The 27,412-nt window shown below is 48.6% G+C and overlaps 1 protein-coding gene across 3 annotated transcripts in view; it reads right to left on the bottom strand.

The window, feature by feature from the left end:
* The window catches only part of APBB1 (amyloid beta precursor protein binding family B member 1), a 1,513,529-nt gene that overhangs the window by 1,420,013 nt on the left and 66,104 nt on the right, over positions 1-27,412 (bottom strand). For 2 of the 3 annotated variants that reach the window (XM_069640532.1, XM_069640534.1), the window contains exon 2: positions 3,270-3,342. The exons of the other annotated variant lie outside the window; for it this stretch is intronic. The gene's annotated coding sequence lies outside the window, so the exon portion shown is untranslated. The remainder of the gene's footprint in view (positions 1-3,269; positions 3,343-27,412) is intronic. 3 annotated transcript variants of the gene reach the window in all.

Genomic DNA, 27,412 nt, shown 5'->3' with positions numbered 1-27,412 from the left:
AAAAATAGTGGTGCATACAATACAACAAGCAAGAACTGATGGAAATGATCCACAAATTGAATGGCTCCCACGCACCGGGGCCCGGTGGTCTCTCAAATGCAGCGATCAAGAAAGATGAACACTTGTGGGTGAGCTTCATGGAACAAGTGCTCAATACAATCAACAGAAATAATCAGATTCCCCAATCTTGGCAAACTGCAACAAAAGTCCCACTCTACAAACAAGGTCTGCGAGACGATCTGCAAAATTTCAGACTAATAGCTCTCCTTGACCCACTAGGGAAGCTATTCGCATCAATTCTACTCAAAAAACTAAAAGACTTGGTGTCAGAAAATGAGCGATTCGCTATTCAACAGGCTTCATATCCAACGTTGGCACAAACATAAATGTAATGCTTCTGAATTTAATCAAACATGAAGCAATAAAAAAACAAAATGTTGGTTCACGCAGCATTCATCGACGTCCATATGGCGTTTGACTCCACATCAAGACAATCTGTGGAAAAAACAAACGGCATGGAATTATCCCGCTGAAATATGGGAGCCAATCAAATTGCTCTACTCAAATACTTCTGTAGAAATCAAACTGACAAAAAATGGAATCAGCATTCCATCTATCCAGACAGTCAACGGATTAAAACAAGGATGCCCGCTGGCAGCAACTCTTTACACGCTGTACAATGCAGACTTCGAAGACCACATGAAAAACAGCGATCTAAATCCGCCCAAAATAAACTCGATCCCAGTACCAGTAATTATGTATGCAGATGACATTGTGCTATTGGATGAAACAACATCTGCTCTACAGAAAAGCCTACAACTATTGGGAGAATATATGAACCAAAACGAACTCCAAATTAATACAGACAAAACAAAAGTGATGTCACTGACGAAGCAACCTTTCAAGAAACCCAAACCCAACATGACTCTTGATGACAACCAACTAGATCAAGTCACAACATTCCTGGACATAACAAACCAATAAAAAGTAGAAAAACAATGGATCACCAAGCTAGAATCAAAAATGCAATCACTAGCCTGACAGGGATGCGTGATCCATTGAACATTTTGAAATGTCTCCTTTAAACCAATACTATTGTACTACAGACAAAAGCTAATTCCGACAATAACATATGGAAGCGAAGCAATGCCATATGCAAAAACAACAACCTGGACGAGACTAGAAGCAACATTCTGGCTTAAGATTAAAAAATTACCATCCTCCTATCCAATGACCAGAATACGCCATGAAATAGCCACCCAGTCAATATCTTCAATCATCAAAAAGAATCAACTAGACATACTGCGCAAATTGTTATCAGATGAAAAATTTCCAGCAATAGAAATATTGAGAAACCACCCACCATGAACAACTCTGTACTACAAGCGTGGAAAGAAGATCTTTTCGGCCCCAGGACCTCTAATCATTCGCTTTACCAGATAAAACTGGGGTTTCCGAGCGCCAGCTATCCTGAGGGAAACTTTGGAGGGAACCAGCTACTAGATGGTTCGATTAGTCTTTCGCCCCTATACCCAGGTCGGACGACCCATTGTTCTTAATCCTCATCTAGGCACCCCTGGGGTGCTCACTCAACGCCTTAACAGTATGCATACCGTATCCCAGTCACATATCGTGTCCCTCTTGGGTCTCTTCCGTGTCTCGTTCCGGGCAGCCCTGCAGATCCAGCCACGTCGTTGCTTCTTCCGGAGTGTCAAAAAAAATACATTTTGCTCTTGTGCACCACCTTCAATTTCACAGGTTACAGAAGCATATATTTTATCCCAGCCGCGCGCAGCCTTCTTTTGATTGCCACATAGCTGTACCGTTGCCTCTGGACCAATTTAGTGTAGTCCGGATACGCCGTGATGGTGCTCTAGGCCCTTTCGATTGTTCCACCTTTTCGTAAGTACTCCAGTATTTTCTCGAGGTCTTTGTAGTTCAATATTTTGGCAATTATCGCCCGGGGAGGGGCCTCTGGTCTCGGCTTCCTCATAAGGCCTCTATGTGCACGCTCCACTGCGAATCCCTGCAAGAGTTTGCCAGCCCCAATTCCTTGTAGGAGTAGGTTCTCGACGTAGTCTGTCGGGTCCTGTCCCTCCTCACCCTCTGGCAAGCCCACCACGCGAATATTGTTCCTCCTCGCTCTCCCTTCCGCTTCCTCCGCTCGAGACTCCAGGTTAGCTACCTGTTTGAGTACATGGATCTCCTTCGCGTTGTTAGTGCTGGTGTCCGTGTTGGTTTTCACCGCACCTTCCAGGCTGCTCGTTTGTTCCGCCAGCCCCCTGACATCTTGCCTCAGCAGGGTGACTTCTATACCTACTGTGTCTATTTTAGCCTCCAGGGAAGTGCGCAGGTCTGACATCGCAACTACCCCCTCCCCGACCGGGCTCTTGCCTTCCGGGTAAGCAGGCAGGCCAACGAGACACAAGGCTTACCGCCGCAGGGGTTTCGCTCCGTCTCCACTTCGCCATCATCATTCTTTCCCCGCGGCTGCCGTCTCTATTCTGCCGCTCCGGGTGCTTCAGTTTCGTTTCCTTTGTTGTCGGCCATCTTGTGTGACAATGGACGGAGCAGCCGCCGTCTTCGCCGAGCAATTCCTCCAGAATTCCACACACGATTCACTCGGTCTTTATACAGTGAGCAGAACACACGTTCCCATGCATGTATAGTCAATCCTGGAACCAGTAGCGCGTTTTTGTAGGTAGTTTTCACGGATTATATGTCGGATCCTCCGGAGCTGCTCAGGAAGTACGTCCTACTCCATGGCTGCCCAAGCCACGCCCCTTTTCATTCTTATTTTTAAAAGCCAATTGGGTTTTTGTTTTTTGGCAGAAACCCCAATTTTGCTTTACCTTTGTTATGATTGCACATATTTAAATGACAAATGGCCTTTATTTTTCTAAATCAAAGACAAATGATGTGCTACTTTTATTGTATTACTAACGGATGTACCCCGCCCTTGCCCAGGCTTTCATTCCCTCATAGGTACAGGTGACTGTGCAAATTGGTGTGAAGATTGATTAAACAGAGTGGAACTGTATAGGGAACATACACAAAGCCACAAACCATACATTTTCACTTTTATACATATAGATAAAATGTGTTGTAAAAAAAAAAATATATATATATATATATATATATATATATATATATATATATATATATATATATATATATATTGAATGTTTTGGACAGACGACAATTTGGTTTTACTTTTGTTAACTTTGCAAGTTTTAGTTGTACATATTTTTACAATAAATTATACTTACAAGATGATGTTTGTTTATTCTTCTCAATATTTGGTTATATTTTATTTTTGTCTAGTATTAACTGATCTTTCACCTATAAAAACAAAACACGTACATGTGAATGTTAATGACAATTTAGAAAGAGTAATTTATGTACTTAAGTGTGTAATATGTAAAATGTTAAAATCAATATGTGATATATTACAAGATGTTGGAATTACTATACTTATTTGTTTAAGCATACATTTTTAAAAGCTGTACATTATATGTTTAATGTGGGTACGTTTTGTTATTTGTATGCCGTTATATGTACTGTTTAACATATACACGTGTTAAAGTGGTCACGTTTATTAAGTTTACAAAGTGATAAACATTACATTAAGCGTACATAAGTAATTATTGAAGGTATACAATTAAAAAGGGACATTTTAAAAAGCATAAGTGTCAAATAAAAAAAATGTAAACAAATACGCATATTATGCGAACCGTACAGTTTTCTTAAACTGAACATTGTGTGTGATGTTGGTTAAATGTTTCTGTATTGTACGCTAATAATGATATTAGTACTGTTTAGCGTGCCCACCTGTTGAAGCTGTGAAGCATACAAAGCGCACAAACTGGTAGAAACTATAAATGGTACGCTATGATATATATCGAAGAGATGGGTATTCCTTTGTCGTGGACATGGGGGAACCTAATAAACCTGAAGTACAAGGCATCATGAAAAACATAGCACTTTAATCTTGACTAACAATTTTATGCTTGTCTTGCACTTTATTATATGCCTTAGGGAAACACTTTATTACATGCCTGAGAATAACACAGCCTTACCCTTCGTGAACCATAGATCACATGGAGTGAGTGGTCTTTCTCACATTATACATTGGTATCGATTGAGTAGCTCATTTGCACTTCAAGCCTCAAAGAATGCATGTTTTTCATGATGCCTTGTGCTTTATAACAATACTTGATGTTTTGGATAAAATATATAATGAACATTTGGGTACTTTTTTGTGTCTATTATGTGAATAAAATTTGAATATATGTTGGTTCTCTCGTTTTCCTGACCGGGTTTACTTGGCTATTTTACCAGTAGAAGTCTATTACTTTTTTGTTCCGTGAGACATAATCCCCTCTTGTACTACACGGTATGATATATATTCTTATTTATGAACTTGGCTGTAAAATGTACAAAGTTGCTGAACTGATTCATGAAGATGTATAAATTGTACATTTGGAATGAACGCAGAGTATGTGTGACCAAATGTATGATTGAATATGTAAAATCACACGTTAAACATTAAATATGCCTAATGGATAGCTTTTTAGTGTACACACCGGTAGAATCTATAAAGTGGCTGAAGCGTGTAAAGTAACTGTTATACTAGTGCATGAATGCATATTTGAGGTATATATGGAATGTTAAACAGCATTACTAAAGTAGTAACTGAATTACTAGGAAACTTGTTAAGAATTAACTGTACATGTTATTAATCTTACACACCCGGGGGGCGTGGCCAACTGCCGATCCATGTGCAGATGAATTCCCGGGTGCTCCCGTGCAGCCGCCGAAATCCGCATGAAATCCTGTGTAAAATCCCCATGGATGCTGTAGAAAGTATTAGGGAACGAAGTTGAAGTGCCGGGGTGAAGGATAATCCGCTTGAGGAGAGATGCGGTGCGGGGTGTAGTTTGGGAGGCACGCCGAAAAGTCTGGTGCTTTGGCGGGAAGAGCTGCCCAAGATGGCCCCTGTGGAGCTCCAAGAGTGATGAGGAAGACCCGTGAGGAGCCCGTGGGTGCTGGTAATGGACATTGCTCTCCGGGGGCAGCGAGGGTCCTGGTGAGAGCGGAGGTGTCCCTGGCAGAGGTGGAAGAACGGACCCTGCTGGGCGAAGCATGAGTAGGATTGGATCGGGTGGCAGACGGTGGAACGAGTTGCCTCTGGGAGTGGCGCTGGTCGGCCCGCAGAGATAGCGGCAGGAGGAGTGCCGGCTGTGATCCAGGGGTTGGTGTCTGGAGAGGAGTGGCCGGGAGGAAACAAAGGCGGGGTGCCGGCTGGCACGGCGGCGGGAACAGAAGGACCGAGTGGCGCCGCGAAGAAGGGACCTTCCGGCAGAACTGAGAGCCCGGGCTGCGGGAGCGGCTGTTGCTGTGCGGGCTGAGAGACGGAACCTCGTGAGGAAACAGTGAACGGGGGCCCGCACGGTAGGTCCCGTGTGGGGGGTTCTGTCCACACAAAGACATTGTTGGCTGCATGTCCCTGAGAGGAGAAGAGGCCCAGGTGCCGGCTCTGCAAAGAGCGCGGAGGTTGTGGGGGACATTTTCCCTCCGCCGGTGTGGGAGAGCAAGACGCAGCAGTGACTCCCCCTGGCGGTGGGGCTTGGAGTGGGCCCCCGGAGGCGGTAGAAGTGTTGGTGGAAGAAGCCTCCGAGGCGGGGGCTGGGAGGTCTGTTCTCCGGTTTCTCTCCTGTTGGGAGGTTATGGAAGTCTCCCTGCCTGCCTCCGGGGTGTTTGACCGTCACGCTCCGGCCGGAAACTATTCAGTGGAGTGAGGGGTGGAGGGTCCCTGGGAGCGGGGTTCCCCCCCTGTACCTGCTGAGTGTGGCGCATAGAGGGGGGCCTTGGAGATCGGCCCTGATTGAGTAATAGAGCGGGTACTGAGGACTGCTGGAAAAGAAGGGGACGCAGGCTGGAGGACGTTGCTGGGGCTGGACGTTTTGCGTGGAATCTGCAGAGGTTGGAGACTGCTGAGAGAGAGGTGGGCTCCTGAAGGAAGACTCAGGCGGAATAGGTGGAATTAGGCACGAGGGTGCCAGCTGAGGACAGACCGCAAGATATGCGCCTGAGGGGGGGTGCCTATTGGAACTGGTGTACCATGGGCAAAAGCCAGCAGTGGATGGAGAAGTACACAGAGGCAAAAGACAGGCCCCAGAGACGAGGGACCAGATCAACAGGGGGGATCCCCAGGGGAGGAAAGAATCCCTGTGACCCTGGACTCGCTAATGGAGGCGATACAGGTCTCCAGGGATACTCTTCAGGAGAGCATTAAGGAGGTACCAGTGGATGTCTCTCTGGTGAGGGCAGACCTCCGCAAAGTGTGCAAGAGAGTTACGGAGGTGGAACAGAGGGTCAGTACGGTGGCGGATGATGTCCAAAAGCTAAAGAAACAGGTGGCGGGCCTTATAGGCACAACTCGAACCCTGAAAGTTAGAGCTGAGAATGCGGAGGGTCGCTCCAGGCGCTGCAACATCCGTCTGGTTGGTGTCCCGGAGAGGGAGGAAGGCCCTAGCGCGGAGCTTTTTGTGGAAAATCTGATCTTAAAAGTCCTGGGGATCAAGGGCCTGTCCAACCTCTTTACTGTGGAAAGGGCACATAGGGTTCCAGGAAGATCTCCGCCGCTGGGTGCCCCGCCGAGAGTGCTAGTGGCTAAAATCATGAACTTCGGGATCGCGACGCCATTCTGCAGGATGCTCGCAGGGTGGGTCAGTATGCGATCGGAAATGCAAAGTTGAGGATTTTTCCGGACTTTACGCTTGAGGTACAACGTCAGAGGAGATCCTACTATGTGGTAGGCGCCGTCTGCAGGAACTCAACTTAAAATATACGATGTTTTACCTGGCGAAGTTGAAAGTGTTGTCGAGGGGGTGGGGGGGGGGGGGTCGGGGGGGGATATGGGAGTCATGGTTTTTCACCGGCCCGAAAGAGGTATGGGACTGGTTGGACATGAGGCAACATAAAGGGGATCCTTCTCCAGATGGTCCTAGGGTGGGGACGGCTCAGGATGGGGAAGGTGTGGATAAAGCCTAACATGAGGCTGTTGAGGGAGACCCCCAGCAGAAGCTGTTCCTGAGCGTGGGGTGCTACTGGAGAAGGAGGGGAAGATGTATGTGGGGCTGCATGGGGCAGATGGTGATACCCCTAGTTTAACCGACACCACTAACTGCCAGCCCCGAGGGAGGGGAGGAAGAGGGGTGGAATAGTTTAGTGGGTCTACTATTATGGGAGGGGAATGGAGAGAAGGGATGGGGGAGGAGGGGAAGGGGGACTAGGGGGGGAGGGGGAGAGTTTGGGTGGATAGCACCAAGTTGGGGTTCGGTGCGGGAGGGGGGCGTGTACAAGACCATTGGATGTGAAACTTGGCACAGCAGTTAAAAGTGGGAGAGGGAACATTGGGATGATGTCATGTGAGAGGGGCTGACTTTGGGGCAAATTCCGACATGTTGAATGAGTAAGATGGGAAGTTTGAAGATTGGGACATGGAATGTGCTGGGGAACTATCAGAAGAGGAGGAGGGTGGGGGAATATTTGAAGAGGCAGGGGATACAGGTGGCCCTGTTGCAGGAGACACGCAAATGTGGAGGTGTTGGGGAAGTTGGAGAAACTGTGGGGGGGCGTCAGATACGGGGCACAACATACTCAACTCAGGCGAGGGGGGGTTCTTATCTGGGTGGCAAGGGGGGTGCCACTGAGACTGGAGCGGGGGGTGGTGGATAGGGAGGTAGGACGGTCCTGGTACGCGGTATGTGGGAGAATAGGTCACTATGTCTGATTAACTCATATGCGCCTAATGTGGATGACAAAGAGTATTTCCCCTCAGTGTTGCGTATGATGGAGGCGTATAGGGGGGTAAATGATAATATGGGGGTAGATTTTAAATGTCTTGGATGAGCGGCTGGACGAGCAAGGTACTGGGGGTGGGGACCAAAGAAGTATATGGCGGGGTCATTACAGGAGGTAATGCGGGAACTGGACCGGTGGAAATCTGGAGGGAGAAACACAGGGAGGAAAGGGGTTTCTCTTATTACTCGAGTGTGCATGGTTCCTACTCGTGTTTAGATTATATGGTAACAGGAAGGGAACATTGTCACTATTTTGGGGAAACTACTTATTTGGGGCGCATTCTATCGGACCACTCCCCTCTGGTGACGACCTTGTGCGGGCCCAGTGAAAGCCCCCTGCGGCGGTTGTGGCGGATGCGGAGGGAGGCGTTACGAGATGGGGCCTTTGTAGCGGAGCTTAGAGAGGAGATCAGGTTGTACTTTGAATTAAACGAGGGCACGGTGGACACTAGGGGACTGTTATGGGACGCATTTAAGGCGACAATTAGGGGGAAATGTTTGGCCATGATAGTTGGGATGAGGAAGCGCCTCTTAGAGACGTTACAGCGGACGGAGGCCCAGGTAGTGGGACTAGATAGAGAGGCAGCGGGTGGGGCAGAGGTGGGGGAAACCCTGGCGCGAGCATTGGTGCTCCACCAGAAGACCCTGGCGGAGCTGTCACACTTTGATGATAATAGACGGGATGTGAGACTCCACGGGGAGGGGGATAAGGCGGGCAAGCTTTTAGCATGGCTAAGTAGTAGGGAGAGTCCGAGTCGCGTCATAACTCAGGTCTGATCTAATGCCGGAGGGATAGTTGGGACGCAAAAAGAGATCAATGCGGCCTTTGTAGCATACTATAAGGAGCTCTATACGAGTGAGAGGGGATATGTAGAGGTGAGGATCTCATGGAGATGCTCCAGTTGCCGAGGTTGGGTGAGGATAGTTGTCAAGACCGGTGGGGGGGTCTGTACTTCCGCTCTCTATATGGTAGAGGAGAGGCACAGAAGACCCCAGCCAAGATTCTCGATTACGGTAGCAATGGACGAGCAATCAAGGCCTAGCTTCTCAGGAGGTGATGCAGGCTGGTTCTTAAGTACAGTGTATCCCCAAGCCCCCACAAAGGAATGTCCACACACTATTACTGAAAACACAGTCTTTATATAATTAATATTCAAAGGTTATGTACACTTATCACAATAACGCACCTTGTGCTCAGGAAAATCAATAAGGAACAAGTTACTTACCTGTAACTGTTGTTCTCCAGCATGGGTCTGGCATGGATTCACATGCTCATGAATATTCCCCGTCGTCAGGCTGGGAATCCTCGGTAAAGAAAAAACCAGTATCAGTTTCGTTTCTGATCTGTCTTTCGCAGTAATAACCAATCACTGGTCTCTGCGTCATACTGACCACAGCCAATGACTGCCCTCTACCTAAGCACCGCCTCTGGCAGCCATCTTCAGATTTGGAAGCACGTGAAGTGGCAGTATGACCAAGTGAAGAGCCGCAGAGGGGTAGGCGGGAGGGTTCGCATGTGAATCCATGCCAGACCCATGCTGGAGAACAACAGTTACAGGTAAGTAACTTGTTCCTTCTCCAGCATGGGGTCTGGCATGGATTCACATGCTCATGAATAAAGAATACATAGCAGTACACACATGCACAACCACGGGAGGTGGCAAAGGCTCAACATTAAGCATCTTACCTCCTCACCAGGCTCACCTCAGGCGAACAGGTTGCGCAGCACTGCTTGGCCGACCCTGGACTCCTCCCTGGAATCCCGGTCGACGCAGTAGAATTTCGTGAAGGTGTGCGTCGACCTCCACGTAGCAGCCCTGCATATGTCCAGCAGGGGCACACCAGATAGGAACGCCGTGGTAGCTGCGATCGCTCTGGTGGAATGGGCTCTCGGACGGCCAGGCAGCGGTCGGTTTGCCAACCGGTGACAGTACATGATACAGCCGGAGAGCCATCTGGAGATGGAAGCCTTCGAGAGAGCCTTCCCCTGATTGACAGGTCCAAAGTTCACAAAGAGTTGTGACGTCTTCCGAAAACCCTTCGTGCGGTCCACGTAGAACTTCAGCGCTCTAGCTACATCCAGCGAGTGCAAAGTCCTCTCAGCCGGCGACGAAGGCGACGGGAAGAACACAGGTAACACCAAGGGTTCGTTGAGATGGAAGTCCGACGGTACCTTGGGCATGAAGGAGGGGTGCGTCCTGAGCACTACCCTAGTGTCGTGGAAAGTCAAGTACGGGGCCTTGCAGGAAAGGGCCTGGATCTCTCCCACTCGTCGTGCGGAGGTGATGGCCACAAGAAAAGCTGTTTTCCACGATAGAAACTTCAACGGGGCCGAGTGCAGAGGCTCGAACGGAGGTCCCATGAGCTTGGTCAGCACCACGTTGAGCTCCCACGCCGGGGCCGGAGCCTTCACCGGCGGGAACGATCTGAACAGTCCCTTCATGAACTCTTTCACCAGACGATGAGACCACAAGGACGTCCGCCCCGTGGTTCTGGTGTATCGGGAGATCGCAGCAAGATGAATCTTGATGGACGCGTGTGCCAGACCAGCCTTGGCCAGCGTCAGCAGGTACGGCAGTACTTGGGGAGCCGTAATCCGTAGAGGGTTAATCTTCTGTGCGTGGCACCAGACAGAGAACCTCTTCCATTTGTGTCCGTAGCATTTAAGAGTCGAGGACGCCCTGGCCTTTGCAAGAACCTCTCTGCAATCGGCCGGTATGTCGTATCCTCCAAACTCTAGCGCTGCAGGAGCCAGGCCTGCAAGTTCAGCGACTTCGGGTCGTGGTTGAGGATGGCGCCTCCTACCCTGGAGAGTAGATCCGCGTCCGCCGGCAGCTTGATCGGCGGGGACGCTGACAAGTCCAGAAGGTCCGGGAACCATATCTGCCTCGGCCACGCAGGTGCGACGAGGATCATCCTGCACCGTGACCTCTTGAGCTGGTTGACGAGCCGGATTAGCAGAGGCAATGGAGGGAACGCGTAGAGGAACAGGCCCTCCCAGGGGAACGAGAAAGCATCGCCCATGCTCCTCGTCTGGGGAAACCTGCTGGCGAACCTCCGGCACTTGGTGTTCGTCGCCGTCGCGAACAGGTCGATCTGGGGTGTGCCCCACCGTCGGAAGAGGCGATCCACCAGATCCTGCCGTAGTTCCCACTCGTGGCACGAGCGTAGCTCCCTGCTGAGTGAGTCGGCGATGGTGTTTTTTATCCCTGCCAGATGAAACGGCACCAGAAAAATCCCTTGGGCGACGGCCCAATGCCACAGGTCCTGAGCCTCCTTGGACAGCGCTGGGGACCTGGTTCCGCCCTGTTTCCTGATGTAAAACATGGTGGTGGTGTTGTCGGTGAAGATCCTCACCACCTTGCCCTTGAGGGACGGAAGGAAGGACCTGAGGGCCCAAAACACTGCACGGAGCTCCAGGACGTTGATATGCAGGGACTTCTCCGTCGGGAGCCATAGTCCCCTTGCGTGCAAATTTTCGGTGTGCGCTCCCCACCCTTCCAGGGAGGCATCCGTGGTCACAGTCTCCTGGTGGGCTGGGGTCTGGAAGTCCATGCCCGCCGTCAGATGCGCGCGGGTGCCCCACCACCGTATCGCTCGTCGGAAACTCTCGTCGAGCTTGATCCTTTCCTCGAAGCTGCCCGTCGTCTGGATCCAGCGCGCATCCAGGAATTCTTGCAACGGGCGCATCCGGAGCCTGCACATGGGAATGAGGTAGATGCAGGAAGACATCATCCCGAGGAGGGACTTGATGGACCTCACTTTGGCCGCGTCGGCCACCAACATCCGTTGCACCTTGCCCAAGATGGTCCTGGTCCTCTCCTCCGACGGGGAGGCCAGAAGAGACACTGTGTCGAGCCTCGCTCCCAGAAACAGTGCGACTTGCGCGGGCACCAGGTGGGATTTGGCGTAGTTCACGGAGAATCCCAGGTCCGTGAGGAGTTGGACGGTCCTTGCCGTGTGGACCACGGCGAGCTCCCTCGTCTTGGCGCGGATGAGCCAGTCGTCCAGGTAGGGGTAGACGTGAATCCCCTCGCGGCGCAGCTGCGCCGCCACCGGTGCGAGGCACTTGGTGAATACCCTGGGTGCCGACCGTAGTCCGAAGGGAAGGGCTTTGAACTGGTAATGACGCCCTTGGACCACGAATCTGAGGAATTTTCGGTGCCCCTTTAGGATGGGAATGTGGAAGTAGGCATCCTCCAAATCCAATGACGATAGGAAGTCTCCTTCCTCCAGCTGACCCAGGACGTGCTGGAGGGTGACCATCCGGAACTTCTGCGCCTTGATGAACTTGTTCAGACGTCGCAGGTCCAGAATGGGGCGCCATCCTCCCGTCTTCTTCTTCACGAGGAAGTATCTCGAGTAGACTCCGGAGCCCCGAAGCCTCTTTGGGACGAGTTCGATGGCGCCCTTTCTGAGCATCGCCTTTACCTCCAGGAGAAGTTGAGGGACGTGAAGTTCTTTTCTGGCCACGGGGGGGACGCGCGGGCACCTTCTTTGAAACTCGAGCGCGTGGCCCCGGGCCAGGGCGTCCAGCACCCAACGGTCGGTGGAGATGGACTCCCACACGCTGACGAAGCCCGCCAGCCGGCCTCCCACCGGGGTGCTTCGGTGGGGGCCCGACCCCAAGGCCGGTTCAATCCTGCTTGGACGCGGCCTTGCCGCCTTGACCTCCTTGGCGACGACGGCGGGGTCCGCTAGACTTGCCTCGTCCTCTGTAGGCCTCTTGCGACGACGAGCGGGCCGCTTGACGGTAGGAAGCAAAACCGCCGCCGGAACCTTTGGAGGCGCCCTTGCCTCCGCCGCTCCGAAAGGGCGTCCGTCGTTGCAGGACTCCAAGGGCCCGGGCCGTCTCAGTATCCGCCTTGATGGCCTGAAGGGAATCGTCCACTGTCTTCCCAAACAGGTTGTTCCCGTCGAAGGGCATGTCCAGGACTCTGGTCTGGACGTCCTGCCGGAAGTCCGTAGCTTTGAGCCATCCACGACGTCGAAGGCAAACACCGTTGCCCAGCTGGCGGAATCCAGTGTCGGCGATGTCCGTCGCCACGGTGATGGCGTGGTCCGAGGCCACCTCACCTTCCTGCAGGATCTCAAGGGCCTCCGCCCTCTTGTCGTCCGGCAGAAAATCCAGCAGAGGAGCCATCTTGTACCAGAGCTCCCTGTCGTAGCGGGCCACGATAGCCAAGGCGTTGGCCGCTTTAATCGTCGTCGCTGCCGACGAGATGACTCTACGCCCCATAGTATCCAATTTCTTTCCCTCGCCGTCCGGCGGGGAAGTCGATGTGGAGGCCGCACCCCCCCCCGCTTTCTTCCTGGCTGCCGCGGAGACGACGGAGTCCGGGGTAGGCTGCGCCCGGAGGCATAGGGGGGCCGTGTCCGGGACCCGGTACTTTTTCTCGTACCGGTCTCTTCTAGCTGGCGTCGTGGAAGGGTTCTTGAGGAGGGAAAGGCCCTCATCCCAAATGTCGTCCAACAGAGGCACTGCGAGGACCGTCTTCCTCTTGGCCTCGCGCCGCTGATAAAGGAAGCCTTCCTTTTTCTTCTCCTCAGGGCAGAGTTGGAAAAGCTCGGAAGCCCTGGAGATCATGGAGTGGAAAGATCCGATCTCGTCGTCGGGCGGAGAGGCCCTGGTGGGAGGCGACGACGGAAAATCCTCGTCGTATGCCTCGTCGTCCGTACCCGTCGCTGCCGTGTCAGTCCCCGTATCATCCCCTCGGGTGGACGGGGAGGAGGGCTGGAAGGGGCGCGACGGTTGAAAAGGAGGTGGTGGATGGATCCTTCTTTTCTTGGTAGGGGGAACACCAGAAGGTCCCGGTTCTGGATCCCCCGACGGGAGAGGTTCCTCCGTCGGTAACGGTAGCCTCGTCCTTATCTCGGAGCATAAGGACTGTATGGCCAACAAAATGGCCGCCGAGTTGTCTTGCGGCGCTGGCAGAGGGGAATCCGACGGGCGAGCAGGGGCCCCGTCGGTATCCTCGACGATGTCGTCGTCGTCACCTGCGTCGGGGTCCATTCCGACGGGCTGGCCTTCTTCCACGCCTAGGCCGTGGCTTAAGACCTCGATCAGTTCTTCTTCTGAGGTTGAGGCCGACTCTACGACGACGCCCTGCCCCCCCTTCTTCTTCCCCACCGAGGGTTTCACGGGGGTCCTATCGATGGGCACAAAGGAAGACTCCCTCCGAGGAGGCAGGGAGATTCTGGGCCCTGAGGCCGCCACCACTGGTGCAGCCACCACAGGCTGAGCCAGGGCCGCCGCGACCGTTTCGATAGAGGGCTTGGTCGGATGGATCAAGGCCTTCACCACCTTAGGTGCGCTCACCGCCTTATCCTTGAGGGAGGGGGCACTGCCACGCTCCTCCTCTGCCTTAGAGCTCGACCGGGGCCTCTCCAGGAGCTTCGCCGGGTGCTCGGCCTTCCTCTTACCCGACCCAGAGCGTTGGCTCGTGGTTGATGGTGCCGGGGAGGGTGCGCCCTGCCTGGCGCCCGCAGAGCCCGACCGTTCGGCGCTCCCGGTGCCAGCGGACTCGCGGTGCTTGGCCTTATGTTGGGCCCCCGTCGCCGGGGCGCCCTCAAAGGTCTTAGAAGACCGCTCGGATTTCTTCTTCTTCTCGCCAGACGGGCTCTTACCCTCCAGCCAGTTGGCGAGACGTTGATGGCGGTCCTTCATGGTCCGTTCCGACATGTTGCCGCAAAACGCACAGTCCTTCTCCACGTGCGTCTTGTCCTCATGAAGGCAGTAAAGGCAGAAAGAGTGTTCGTCCTCCTTGAAGACGTTCTGCAGCTGGCATCCAGGGCAGACCCTGAACAGCTTTCCGGGCGTCGAGCTTCCCTTCTCCTGGGCCATCTCCGAGACAGGGCCTGAGAAGCTTCTGGAGTCCTCCGAAGTGTAGCTCGACGAAATCTTCACCCTTGAGGGGCACAGATGAATCCGACACGGGTCCCCGTTGATCGGATGTAGGATCGGTGGAGCTTGAGGCTCTTTTGACCGAAAGAATCGAAGTTTTTGTAAAAAGCGCGAAAAAATAGCACTAACGCTCGAGAGCAATAGCACGAGGATCCCAACACATGAACGTGCGGTAAAAATCTGAAGATGGCTGCCAGAGGCGGTGCTTAGGTAGAGGGCAGTCATTGGCTGTGGTCAGTATGACGCAGAGACCAGTGATTGGTTATTACTGCGAAAGACAGATCAGAAACGAAACTGATACTGGTTTTTTTCTTTACCGAGGATTCCCAGCCTGACGACGGGGAATATTCATGAGCATGTGAATCCATGCCAGACCCCATGCTGGAGAATGGTAAATATCTACAATTCTAAAGTGGTACCACTAATATTAGACCTCATTAAAGTGCATCCATCAAAATGTCACACAGATCAATAAGTGAAACCAGCAATAGAGAGAAGAGAGGAAATAAGGTGGTTGAACAATAGGCAAAATACTGGCCCCTACCACTAGACACAGTTCTGTGTGGAGATCCCCCCACCTGGGCAACCTGTAAAATAAAGAGATATAACACAAGCCCAGTCCATATATTGTTCAATAGTCTTATTCTCTCCTCCAATGTTTTTACCCCCCCAATGTACCTGGTGGAGTCGAGTTCTTCGAAGAGGCGTCGACAGATCCTTCTGGAGCGACCCCCTTCAAGCGGGAGTCACGGATCGTCGACAGGCGTCGAGAAACGTCGAAGACCTCGGGGTTCGGCAACGGGGAATCGACGGCCCTTCTTGAATGCCTTCCCTTTCAAGCGGGAGGCACGGGGCGTCGAACGTCCGTCGACAAACGAGGTAGAACGATGTCGAAGAGGCGGCAGCTTCGTCCGAGCGGTGCTCGTCGACGTCGGGGCGTCGGCGTCCTGCAAGGCGGAGGTGTGCGGGGCACCTCGATGACAATAGTTCTGGACCGCAAAGATTGTAGAGACGGGAGCCCAGCAAGGGCGTCGGGTCGTCCGAGTCTTTGAGGTCGTTGGGTGGCGGGAAACCCACCGGCAGGTTTCTCCTCGGCGCGTTGGTCGTCCTCGACTTTCTCCGGCAGGATAAGCGGTCGACGATGCGGTCGAGGGAGTCCTTCGATTGAATGTTCTTAGGCAAGGGAGCGGACGGCTCCGGTCGTCGGTGGCACGGCGTCAAGTGGTTCCCACGGCTGGGCAACACAACTTCGACGGGCCTCCAGCGGTTACACAAACCTGCGAACCCTGGTCGACGGCAATGGACTTCGACGGCGTCGATGTCCGGGTGCTTCACTTCGATCTCCTCGGCGGTCCCGTCTCGGGTCGGCAGCCTTTCGAGGGTCTGACTTCCAGGGCGCTTCGGTGAAGATGTAGCGGTGCTCGATGATCCCTCGGAGCACGGGAAGAGGGCGCCTTACCAGGTCCTCTCTCGGGTCAGTCCTCGACGAATTCGGCAACCTTCAAATCTGTCGAAGCAAATGCAGCAGCAAGTCGTCTTCTTCCAGCTGGACGTCGAGGATCAGCAGTTCCAGTTACTCTTGAGTGGAGACTCAGCTTCTGAACGCTTCTGAACAATTTCCAGTGGTGAGAGGTCCCCAGATATACTATTCTGTCTCTCATCCACACTGCTGGCACACACACAGCAGCCAATCACACAGAAGGGCATTCATGCAGTCAGTCAGCCAATCAGGCACACAGTGCATTCAGGCCACACTCCTCCCTTTCAGACACTCACAACAAGGAATGTGGATTGGGACAAGTACCCAGCCATTCAACACTACACACTGCATTCAGGCCAGTTTCGGGCAGGGCTGTCTCAGTCTTTGTCTCACATGCCAGAAACCAGACAACCACAACAAGGAGTGCATATTGGTCACACACTCCATTCACCCAGGTCCCACCCACAGGAGGTACCCACAACATACAGGGAATGGGAAGGCTCCAGTCAGTCTAGCTGGGCCTTCACAACAACACCATATATGGAACTTCCACCCAACAGCCAGTCAGGGGGAAGGGACAGAGTCAGGGCTTCCCAGGACTTTGGGAAAACAAGGTAAGAGGCAATAGAAAGCAAGAGGCCACAGGGGCCATCTTGTTTTCCATCAGGAATCAACTGATTCCAATGGCAGGGCCTGGGTAACCCAAAATGGAGGACACCCAGAGCACCTGTCAATTTCAGCATGGAGCTGCCACCAGCCCATACCCTGCTCTGTGGGCCACCCACAGGTGCCCAAAAACATACACTAGGGGCACAGGGTTGTACCCCTACCCATGGGTGCCATAAGGGTATCCCATGGGTCTGTTCACCAAACCAAAAGAGAGAGCTGCACTGCCAGGAGTCCCAAATGGACTCATGGGCAGAAAACATGACAGAACACACGATAAAAGGCAGTAAAGGACAAGGATTCAGAGGCCCTGTCCCCCTGATGCATTTCCAGCATCACAATAGTCAGGAGGAGTTGGAGGCCCCCACAGGGGAGGAGGACATTCGATGGGCGATACGCACTATGAGGAGGGGTACAGCGCCGGGTAGTGACGGGCTCCCAGTGGAGTTCTATGAGGAGTTCTCCGATCTGAAGCTGCGGGACAAGAAGGCGGTATATGAGGAGGCGTTTCAGGGGGAGTGCCTCCCAGAATCGATGAGGGAAGCGGTGATCACAGTGATCCTAAAAGAGGGGAAAGATCCAAGGGATTGCACGGCATATCGGCCCATCTAGCTCCATTTCGCTATTAAATGCGGACGGGAAGATTTTGGCAGCCAGGTTGGCGGCGGTTGTATCGAATCTGATACATCCTGATCAATGTGGGTTTATAGGAGGCAGGAATACATCGGGTAATATCTCCCGGCTATATCACATGATGGATCGTGTGAAGTCACAAAGGCGGGACATGGCGATAGCATCATTTGACGCCATGAAGGTGTTTGATTCCCTGGAGTGAAGTGGCTGTTCCGTGAGTTTGGGTTTGGGGAGAACATCTGTAGGTGGCTGACCTGTACACTAAACCGCTAGCGATGGTGAAAACTAATAACTGGGTGTTGGAGGCATGGGAGTTGGGAAGGGGGACTAGGCAGGGGTGCGCGGCTTCCCCAATTTTATTTGCTCTGGCTTTAGAACCACTGGCAGCATTTCTGCGGCAGGAAATGGGTGAGGCTAGAATTGAGATGGATGGGCAGAGGCATATTGTATCCCTATACGTGGATGATTTATTATACGTGGGGACCCCAGGATATTTCTTCCAGACCTTTTAGAAATACTGCGCAATTTTAGAGCTATGTCGGGGTTCCGTATAAATCCGGAGAAATCTGTTCCGTTTCTGTTGGGAGGGCTACGGGAGTGCCCAGCGGAGGAACGACCAGAGCTGGGGATAAAATGGGGGTGTGGGTGTTTCATGAAGTAGTGGACACGTTTGTACATAATACAAGCGGGGCATTATCTAAAATAGGGGACTCCATCCAGTTCTGGAAGGTTTTACCCCTTTCGTTGATGGGCAGGGTGTCATTATGTAAAATGGTAATCCTCCCGCGGTTGCTTTACTTCTTTACGAATATACCGTATGTGGCAAAGAAGGTGGTTTTTAAAATGTTGGATGTCAAGATTAGTGAATTGCTGTGGGACACGGGGAGGAGACGGATGTCCCTGTAAACTCTGCAGAGATCGAGGGAGGGTGGGGGATTGAGCCTTCCGGACTACGAAAAGTACTTTGCGGCGGCACAATTACAATCGGTGCTGGTGTGGGATCAACCGGCGGTGGAACTCTTGGGGACACTGGTGGGGCCCTTGCAGCGGGGGTGTAGGCCGGTGAAGCTCTTGTGGCACCCACTGGGCAATGTGGGGACGTCGGTGATCTTTGAAGCGGTAAGGGATACATGGAGGAAGTACGTGGGCGGTAAGGGGGTTAAGGGCCATTATGAGAGTAGTCTCCCATGGGGGGGCCACCAGAAGCTCCACCAGGCAATTGGGAGGGTGAGGATATGGAGATTACAGGAGAAAGGATGTGACAAGGTGGAGGACTTTTTCAAAGGTGGGCAGCTCCTTACCTGCAGGGAGTGGTGTGACAAGTTTGACCTGCCACAGGGAGTTTTTCTGGCATATAGGGCGGTGGTTCGGAGGATGGCAGAGCTATGGAAGGGGATCCCTGAGGAGCCAGAATCATGCCCGGTGCTCCGAGTACTACTTGATCGGGCGGGGGCAGGGGGCGTATCTCGCGGGTATACAAGGCCTTGGAGAGAGGATGGCAGAGAGGGAGTTTTAAAAAGTCAAGGAGAAATGGGAAGGCATATGGGGCGCTCAATATCGAGTGAGGAATGGGAGCGGGTCTGGGACTTGGTCCGGAAGTCCTCGAGGAACTCCTGCTTCCAGTTGGTTCAATTTAACATCCTGCATAGGGTATATGTTACCCCATTGGCGCTCAAGACGATGAGCGGGGAACACCCGGGTGATATTCCCAGATGTGGGTCAGAGGAGGCGGGGTTCTGGCATATGGTGTGGGAGTGCGGGCAATAATAGAGTATTGGGACGAGGTGCTTAAGGGAGTGAATGAGTTATTGGGACTCCGCCTGGAGCGGCGTCTGGAGATTTGTTTGTGGGGGAACCTACCGGGGGGAGCGTAACAAGCTGTAGAACAGAATGGGTTGGTTTCTACTTATATTGGCAAAACGCCGACTGGCGATACTGTGGAAGTCGCCCCTGGGTCCGACAATCCAGTTATGGAGGAAGGATGTACGAAGATGGGTTTTAGCGGAGTTGACGGTGTTGCAGAATATGGAGGTGGGGGAGGATACGGGGGAGGTAACGCTTCATTGGTCCCAATTGCTGAATGACCTTGCAAAGGATAATGACCTGCGTCCACCGTGAAGTAACATATGCGGGAGAGAAGCCGTGACGGGGGAGGGGGGAGCTCGGAGATGGGGGTAGCAGATGGATTGGCCCTAATCTCACCGAACTGTGAACATTTACGCTGGACTGCTGTGACCAATGGAGGAAGGAGAATTTAGACGGGATTCGGGGAGGGGGAGAGGGGGGTTGGGAGGGAATAGGGAGGCGGAAGTGGCTGTATTGTTGGTTAAATTTTGTTAATTTGTGGGAGGGACCGATTTTTGAGGTTGGGGAGGGTGAAGACACAGTTGTGGAATGGTTATAACAAAATGCCAACAAAGAGTGTTTAAAAAAAAAAATCATCATACACACCCGTTGAAGCTATGAAGCATATTAACTAGTTGAACTAAATGGTAAGCTACTGAATATAGTTGTATTTGAAGATAATAACTTGTGATACAGCATTATGTTCACACACAATTGTTACGTTGAAAGGTATTATTTTACTAGCCTGACTGTTGTAGTTATAAGAACATTGGTTCAATATAAAAAAAAGAGCCCAATGGTTAACATTTTAACGTACACCAGCAAAGCTATGAAATGTGTAAAAGAAATAGCTTGCTAGTGCATACATTTGTATAAGCATTTCATTTATAGTGTTACATACCATTATAAAAGAAAGCATTTATTTTTATTTTGTTCTATTACACAACAAAAACGGACTGGCATCAGGGCTTGTAAAAACAAAACACATGACACTACAACAATAACACAAGGCATTTCCCCAATGGTGTCACCTGTACGGAAGTCAGGTAGTGTCTACTCAAACAGGTAGGTTTTTAAGCTTTTTCGAAAAAAATTGCCGATCCCCTTCCAACTGCAGGTTGGAAGGGAGAGCATTCCAAGCAGACAATGCTGTGTATGTGAAGGATTTTCCATTGGCTTTTAGCCGTTTTGGGTGTTGGCAAAGTAGTAACAGTTACTTGAACGTAGAGATTTTGCTGGTCGGTAGATAGATAATCTTGCCTTTAAATATGCAGGGGCTGTCCCATATACTGCCTTGTGAACACAGATAGACATTTTAAATTTAATTCTGGCTCTCATAGGGAGCCAGTGCAGAGACTTTGGAAATAGCATCATATGCTCTCCACGTGGTACTTGTTGTATAATCCGAACCGCATTGTTTTCTACCACTTGGAGGGCATGCAAATTATTTTTTGAAGCGCCCCCCAAAAGGGCATTACAATAGTCCATTCTTGATAAGACCATGTCCCTAGCCAGAGTTTCACAGTTCTTCTATGAGATCAGTAGTCTAATTTTCCTCAAGAGTTTCAGGTGATATACTTTGCTATGAATGATGTATACTTGTGCATCGGGACTAACATTACAGTCCAGGAAAGTGACCCAGGTTTTGATCTTAATCTCAGTATTGATGACACATCCGTCTAACAAGAACAGTTTTATCTGAGATCTAATTTAGCTCTTTGAAGCGGGGAGCCAAAAAGTAGAATTTCGGATTTAGCATCATTGAGACACATCCAATGGTCGGCCATTCATCGTTTTACAATTCTGAAAGTGTCATTCAATCTACCAGAGTCTTGTTTGTAACTTCCTTCCCATTTCAGCAACAGCTGAGTATCAACAGAATAGTCCTCCATGTTATGTTATGTTTTGTTTCTTCCTCCCTCTCTGTAGTCATGCAGGTTTTGTTTCTTTTTTCTTTGTTGTAAGTATATCTGTAACAAGCGCCACAATGCCTCAGGGCTGAAGCGCTCTACAAATGTTAACAAATAACATAAATAGTTGGTGAAACAAATATTTGCCTCCTCCAGCAAATCACAAGGAGGTTTCATATATACATTGAATAGGGCAGGAGACGAACAAGCCCCCTGTGGTACTCCAAATGAGATGGGGGTATAGTTCGACAAGGACCCCCCCGCCCCCAATGTACGGCTGAGACCCTGTTTGATAAGTAAGAGTGGCTCCACTTCATAGCATTTGGTGAGCACTTGCCGGTTTTATCCACGGATGTCAAAAGAATGTTGTGATCCATTAAATCAAAGGCCGTCGAGAGGTCCAAAATGACCAGCAGCTCACACCCACTGGACTCCACTATGTTTAACATGTCTGACTGCAAATCCAAAAGTGCACTCTCGGTATTGTAGCCAGACCTAAATCCACACTATTTTTTATGAAGGACAGTATTATGTTGTAGGATGTCCTGAAATTGTTTGGTGGAAACCTTCTCCAGAACTTTCAAAATAAAAGGGGTATTGGTTATTGGTCTTAGATTGGATATGTCCTTGGGATCCTTGCCAGTTTTTTTAATGAGTGGAGTAACTAACGCGTGTCATGTTTCTAGGAAGCTCTTCATCTCTAGGGTGAGAAATGGCCCAAATATAGTTACATTTTCCAAGATTATCTGCGAAGGGAGAGCATCTCCAATACAGGAGGTGGGGTGCATACTCTTCATAATTTCTGTTGTACTTATATGCCGGAACACAAAGTCCAACTCCTCTACATCAGAATTCCCTAGAGGAGCATCAGTCTCCTTACACGGTTGTAAGAGTACAGGATTTTCACCTGTCGCCACCGTGGCAGAGTTACTGATCTTATTTCTAGCCGTTAGGACTATATCGGCAAAAGCTTTTTCTATATTAGAGCAGCCCTTTTCAGAAGGAATTTGGCTGTTGTCTTGGGATTTCAACTTTCTTCAAGCTGTTGAAGAGTTCTTGGACTCCATTATTGGCCTTTGCGATCCGATTCTCAAAAAAGTATTTTAGCCTTGTTTACCGCTTTCTACTATTTTATCACAATTTCCTTCCAAGTAGACTTGCGAGTATCAGATTTTGTTTTCATTCATTGGCGTTCAGCGAAGCTTTTGGATCTATTAATTTCTTTAAGTTTGTTGGTAAACCAATCATTATGATGGGTTCTGTCTCTCACAACCGAGGTTCTTAAGGGGGCAACCTGGTCTAGCATTGTGGTCATAATATGATCGAAAGTAGAAACTAATAGCTCAGGTGTATCCTCATTGGTAGTGGTTTCCATTACCGACACAATCCTCTTGTTCAAATAGCTAGCTGAAAGCTTTTTGAAATTCCTAATGAGTTTTCTTTAAAAGGTGCATGTAAAACCTCCAGTTTTTGTTTGCAAAAGGTCTGGAAAAAGATGAAAACGTGGTTTGACCAGATACAGGGCCAATATTTTCACCTTGGAGTGAGTAGGTTCTATATTTAGGATAATAAATTCCGAGCTCCTCCAATATTTTCTAACTGTGCCGCTTCCTGGTCGGTTATACCCTGCAGCCAACGGTTAGAGTCTCCCAGAAGTTATGTCACACTTCCAGGTTTATTCAGGGGCTGCAGAATGTGCGTTTGTTCTTCATTAAAATCAGGCATGTTTTTGGTGGCTTATATAACCAGAGATTTAAGCAGTTTATTGAATCCGATTTTAATTTTAAGTGCAAAAGCTCACACCCTCCACAGGTAGCAGTCCAACCCTTCTTTCATAATGATGGACACTCCCCCCACCTTTAGTACCAGAGCGACTGTCTGAAATAAATGTATAGTTAGCTGGTACAGCTATCTCCATAATGGGGCCACATGGATCTTGTAACCACGTTTCCATAAAGCATATTACGTCTAGATCGTGTTCCAAGATGAAGTCATGTATCTCTATTGCGTGTGCATTAAGCATGTGCATTAAGCAATCTTGTGTTAAGTAACACCATATTAAATCGGGGTTGGCTAAGATGTTCATGATCTTGGGAATAGTGTTCTTCACATATATCAATTATATCTGCATTATGTTCTACAATGAGATTTATTTTTTCCAAAAGGGGAAGGCAACTAATCTGACTTCGGTATTTTGATTGACACCGGCATCATCAATACGGGAGTCCAGTTCCAATACTTGGTTTGTACTCTTGCACTTGTTTGTGCAAGTTGGGAAAGTATTTAGTGTACACACTTGAAGCTATGCATTGTATGAACTTGAACAACTGAATAGTACACTACTGTATAAGGTTGTATGTGTAGTTCAGATTTATTGTGATATTGCATTAAATTAACTAAAAGAGTAGGTTTTATTGTCTGACAATGTTCACATATAAAGAAGGTTTGCATTCACTGGTAAATGTAGATTTTATAATTATTTGACTAACCTGGCTGTGGTGAATCATCTAAAAGGAATTTGATGCAATAAAATAAGCATACATGAAAAATTGTAAAGTACGAAATTAGAAAAGCACAGGTTTCCCCATAATTAATAATACTAGTGGTTATGGTGATCAAGAATGTATGTAAGTTTGTAAAGAGTACTTACTTTGCATCTGCACTGGTCATGGTCTTCAATTGAAGTGTTTAATATTGTTAATAGGCACGGTTGGTAAAGTTCCACATTTGGGCGGGGTGAGACCCGTTATTCCTGGCCATTAAAGCTGTGCCATTAGCTACACGCACAATGAGAGCCGCCAAAGTTGCGGCCTCACGGCCAAACATACATTTGCCTGCTTTGTCTATGTGGAGGGTACTCTCTTACTGACACATGGGTGCATTAGCACTCTTGTTCTGGTTCTGATGTTTTTCCATTAGTAAGTATGACTTCCTATAACTGGTCTTTACTTCCTAATGCTCCTACACATAATAAAGGAGGCACTTTAGGTCTAATGTTTGTGTTATCAGACAGTATTAATCTACTGACAATTGTTCCCTTTTCTTTTTTTACTAATGCTGCTGTTCTTACTAATTCAGTTCACTCAAACTATACCTTTCTGCTGACATGTAGAACATGCTTCAATCAATCTGGTGGAATCTATTTCATATTCTATTCGTTCTCTTGCAGAATAATATACGTTTGACATAAACACACGTGATAAAGTCATTCACGATTCCATCTACCCCTTAATCAATTTTATTGATTTGAATAAAGACTATACGTCAGCATAAAAAAAGCTAATACTTTCAGGATTTCATATCTTTTCATTCTTCCCAACCTTGTTTTTCTTCTTCTATCATCAAGTTCATCTCAGTTATGGCAGCTTTCTTACTGTTTCATTTTATGATTTTATGTCTTATTTTGTAACAGAAATGCAGTATATTCATTCTTCTTGCTCTGGCTGGAAAGTCTGTACTGCCTACACCCATTATTAGGTGTTCTTTTTTCCACTCTGTGATTCAGATGTTATTTTGGTAAATGCATGGTTCAATCCTACAGCTGCTCCCTCTTATCTGCCAAATGCTTTTGTCAAATGTATTACTTCCCTCTCTTGTATCAGACCATGTGACTTTCTTTAATCTCGCTCTTCAAACGACTTTATACAGGCTACTTTACTTTAGAAAAATACATATATAAAAGAAAAACCTTAATGTTTCTTGTCCTGTATCCCTCCTTCCAGATATGGCAAAATGGTTATAAAAAGTATAATTCCCAACTATCTAATATTCTTCTCTCCAATAACTTATATTCACCATTAAAATCAGGTTTCCGGGCTCGTCATTCGACATAAGCAGCATTACTGCCATTATCCAATTTTATTTTACGGCTCGTCATTCGCAATTATCTTCTATTCTAGTACTTGATTTGTCAGTTGCATTTAGCACCGAAGACCACCCTACTTTTATTAATTATCTTCACTTGGGAAAACAAGTAATATTCGGTCTTGGTTCCTTTATCTTACTCATCGCTCTTTTTCCGTCTCCTGGAAAGATTCTCATTCTCCCCCTATAGACTTTATCTTATGGTGTACCTCACGGTTCAGTTCTTGATGTTATATACTATTTCACTTTCATCTCTTATTCAATCATACGGTTTCAAAATTGATATACACATTCTTTTCCTTCCTACAGATCCTCTTCACCAGCAACTGCCTCAGGGAGTGGAATCCTGGATGGCATTTCATTTCTTACCATCAAATCACAAAAAGAGATCTTGTTTTTTTACCAGTTATTTAAACTATTGCTTGTCCCAGCTTTCTTTGTTTTCCAATTATATATTTAAAAGTCTCAACAGCACACAATTTGACGTTCTACTTTATTCAGCATTTAAATTTACAAAATCAAATGTGCATTAGTAAGTCATTAGTAAGCCATGCTTGGCAATACCTTTAAAGAAAAATGGTTGATCTTAACATTCTCTGGAACTAAAACCTTTAACTTGGTACCATCAGACTTATTTATTGTTGTCCCCTATAGGCTAGGTTAGCCAGTCACACTATTCTCCCATTTCAATCTATTCCACATTTTGCAGTTAGGGTCTTGATGAATTTGACTTCTCATATTTCATCCTATTTGTCTCTTTTACGTTGGTTGCCATTTAGATTGGAGTTTCAATTTTTGTGTATTGTATTTACAGACTGGCTCCTACTTTGTTGGGCGCATATCTTTGTATCAACCATCTTACTGGTTACACGCTACCTTTTAGTGTTTACTTCACGTGGAGCACCCATCATGCAGGCTCAGGTTTGTGCTTGTTTCAACCTGCAGCACCTAAATTATGGAATACTGACTCCTGATCTGCATCTTTCGACTAAAGTATCTCAATTTAAAATGTGTCTAAAAGAGCAGTTCTTGCCATTATTCTTAGCCAGGCCTTTTGAATGTTTGACTTAAGCTGTGTATTTATGCATTTACTTTTTTGAACCTGTACTGTAATGTTACTGTTCAGCACTTTGGTGTGTTTTTATTTATTGCATTTTTACAGATCTTTTATCCAGTCACACTCAGACAAGGGTTTAGTTGGCCAGAAAAACTACCAACCACCCAGTTAATCCAACACAGGAGGTAGACTGTAATCTCCAAAGGACTTTAAACCTGTTCTACTTGTGTGATCCTAAGCCCAGGGTGCCTTAGAAGGCTCAGAACAAGACAGTCAGCAAAACAGCATTTTGAACTTGAAAGGCAAAGACAAGCCAGAATACAAAATGGACAACATGAAGGACTTTCAAGAACATACTTAAGTACCTCAATTGCCACCATAAAGGTGCACTGGGCTACTAATGTGGAAAAAATGGCTAACCTAGTGTAGATGCAACCAAATTGCAGCTGCAACAAGCCTGCTCTCCAACTCCTTTTCCAGGGTGATAGAAACACTGTGGGACCAAAATGGGTTGGTTAAAACTACATGCAGGAAAAATAAAAATAGAAATTGTTGGCAGAACAGTTTTTTTTTACTATCCACTAGCCTGCAATTTGCACACATTTTAGGACTAGAGCTGGTTTATATAAAAATACCAGCCCTACAATATGTTGGGAAGGCTATTAAGCAGGAGAAAAACATCTAGCTATATGGTATACCAAGGGTGTCACATTAGAAAAAAAGGTTTCAGTAGCACGGCGACTTCAGTAGAAGTATTTGTATTTATTAGGCTTATATAGCGTTTCATACCAAAGAAGTGTCACTAGTCGAATAAACACAAAAACAGTAAAACAAAAAAAACCTCGAAGACAGCAAAATGTTTGGGTGACCCACCACTGTAATAACTTTGCATATTTAATAGAATCACAGTGAATTGCCAAGATCATGTAGACTCCAGATTTAACGATCTCAACAAACAACTAGCTTTCAGGAAATAAAATCTTGCTTGCACCCAAAAGACGTAAGCAGAGTTTGACTTGGAAGGTACATTTGGTCCCAGTCGCTTTCAATTTCTAAAATTAAAGACGGGCTCGCTGTGGCGGGCTTTATTAAGTCTCTTGATCTGTATCCCCCTCCCATTTGATCAATTTGTTTGATGAATTCCATCTCTATATCCTATCAAGTCTATCATGTATGCATACAAAC

The sequence above is a fragment of the Ambystoma mexicanum genome, chromosome 7q, assembly GCF_040938575.1.
Source record: "Ambystoma mexicanum isolate Mex_15411 chromosome 7q, UKY_AmexF1_1, whole genome shotgun sequence".
In the NCBI taxonomy this organism is placed as follows: Eukaryota; Metazoa; Chordata; class Amphibia; order Caudata; family Ambystomatidae; genus Ambystoma; species Ambystoma mexicanum.
This window is presented reverse-complemented; position numbering and strand designations above follow the sequence as displayed.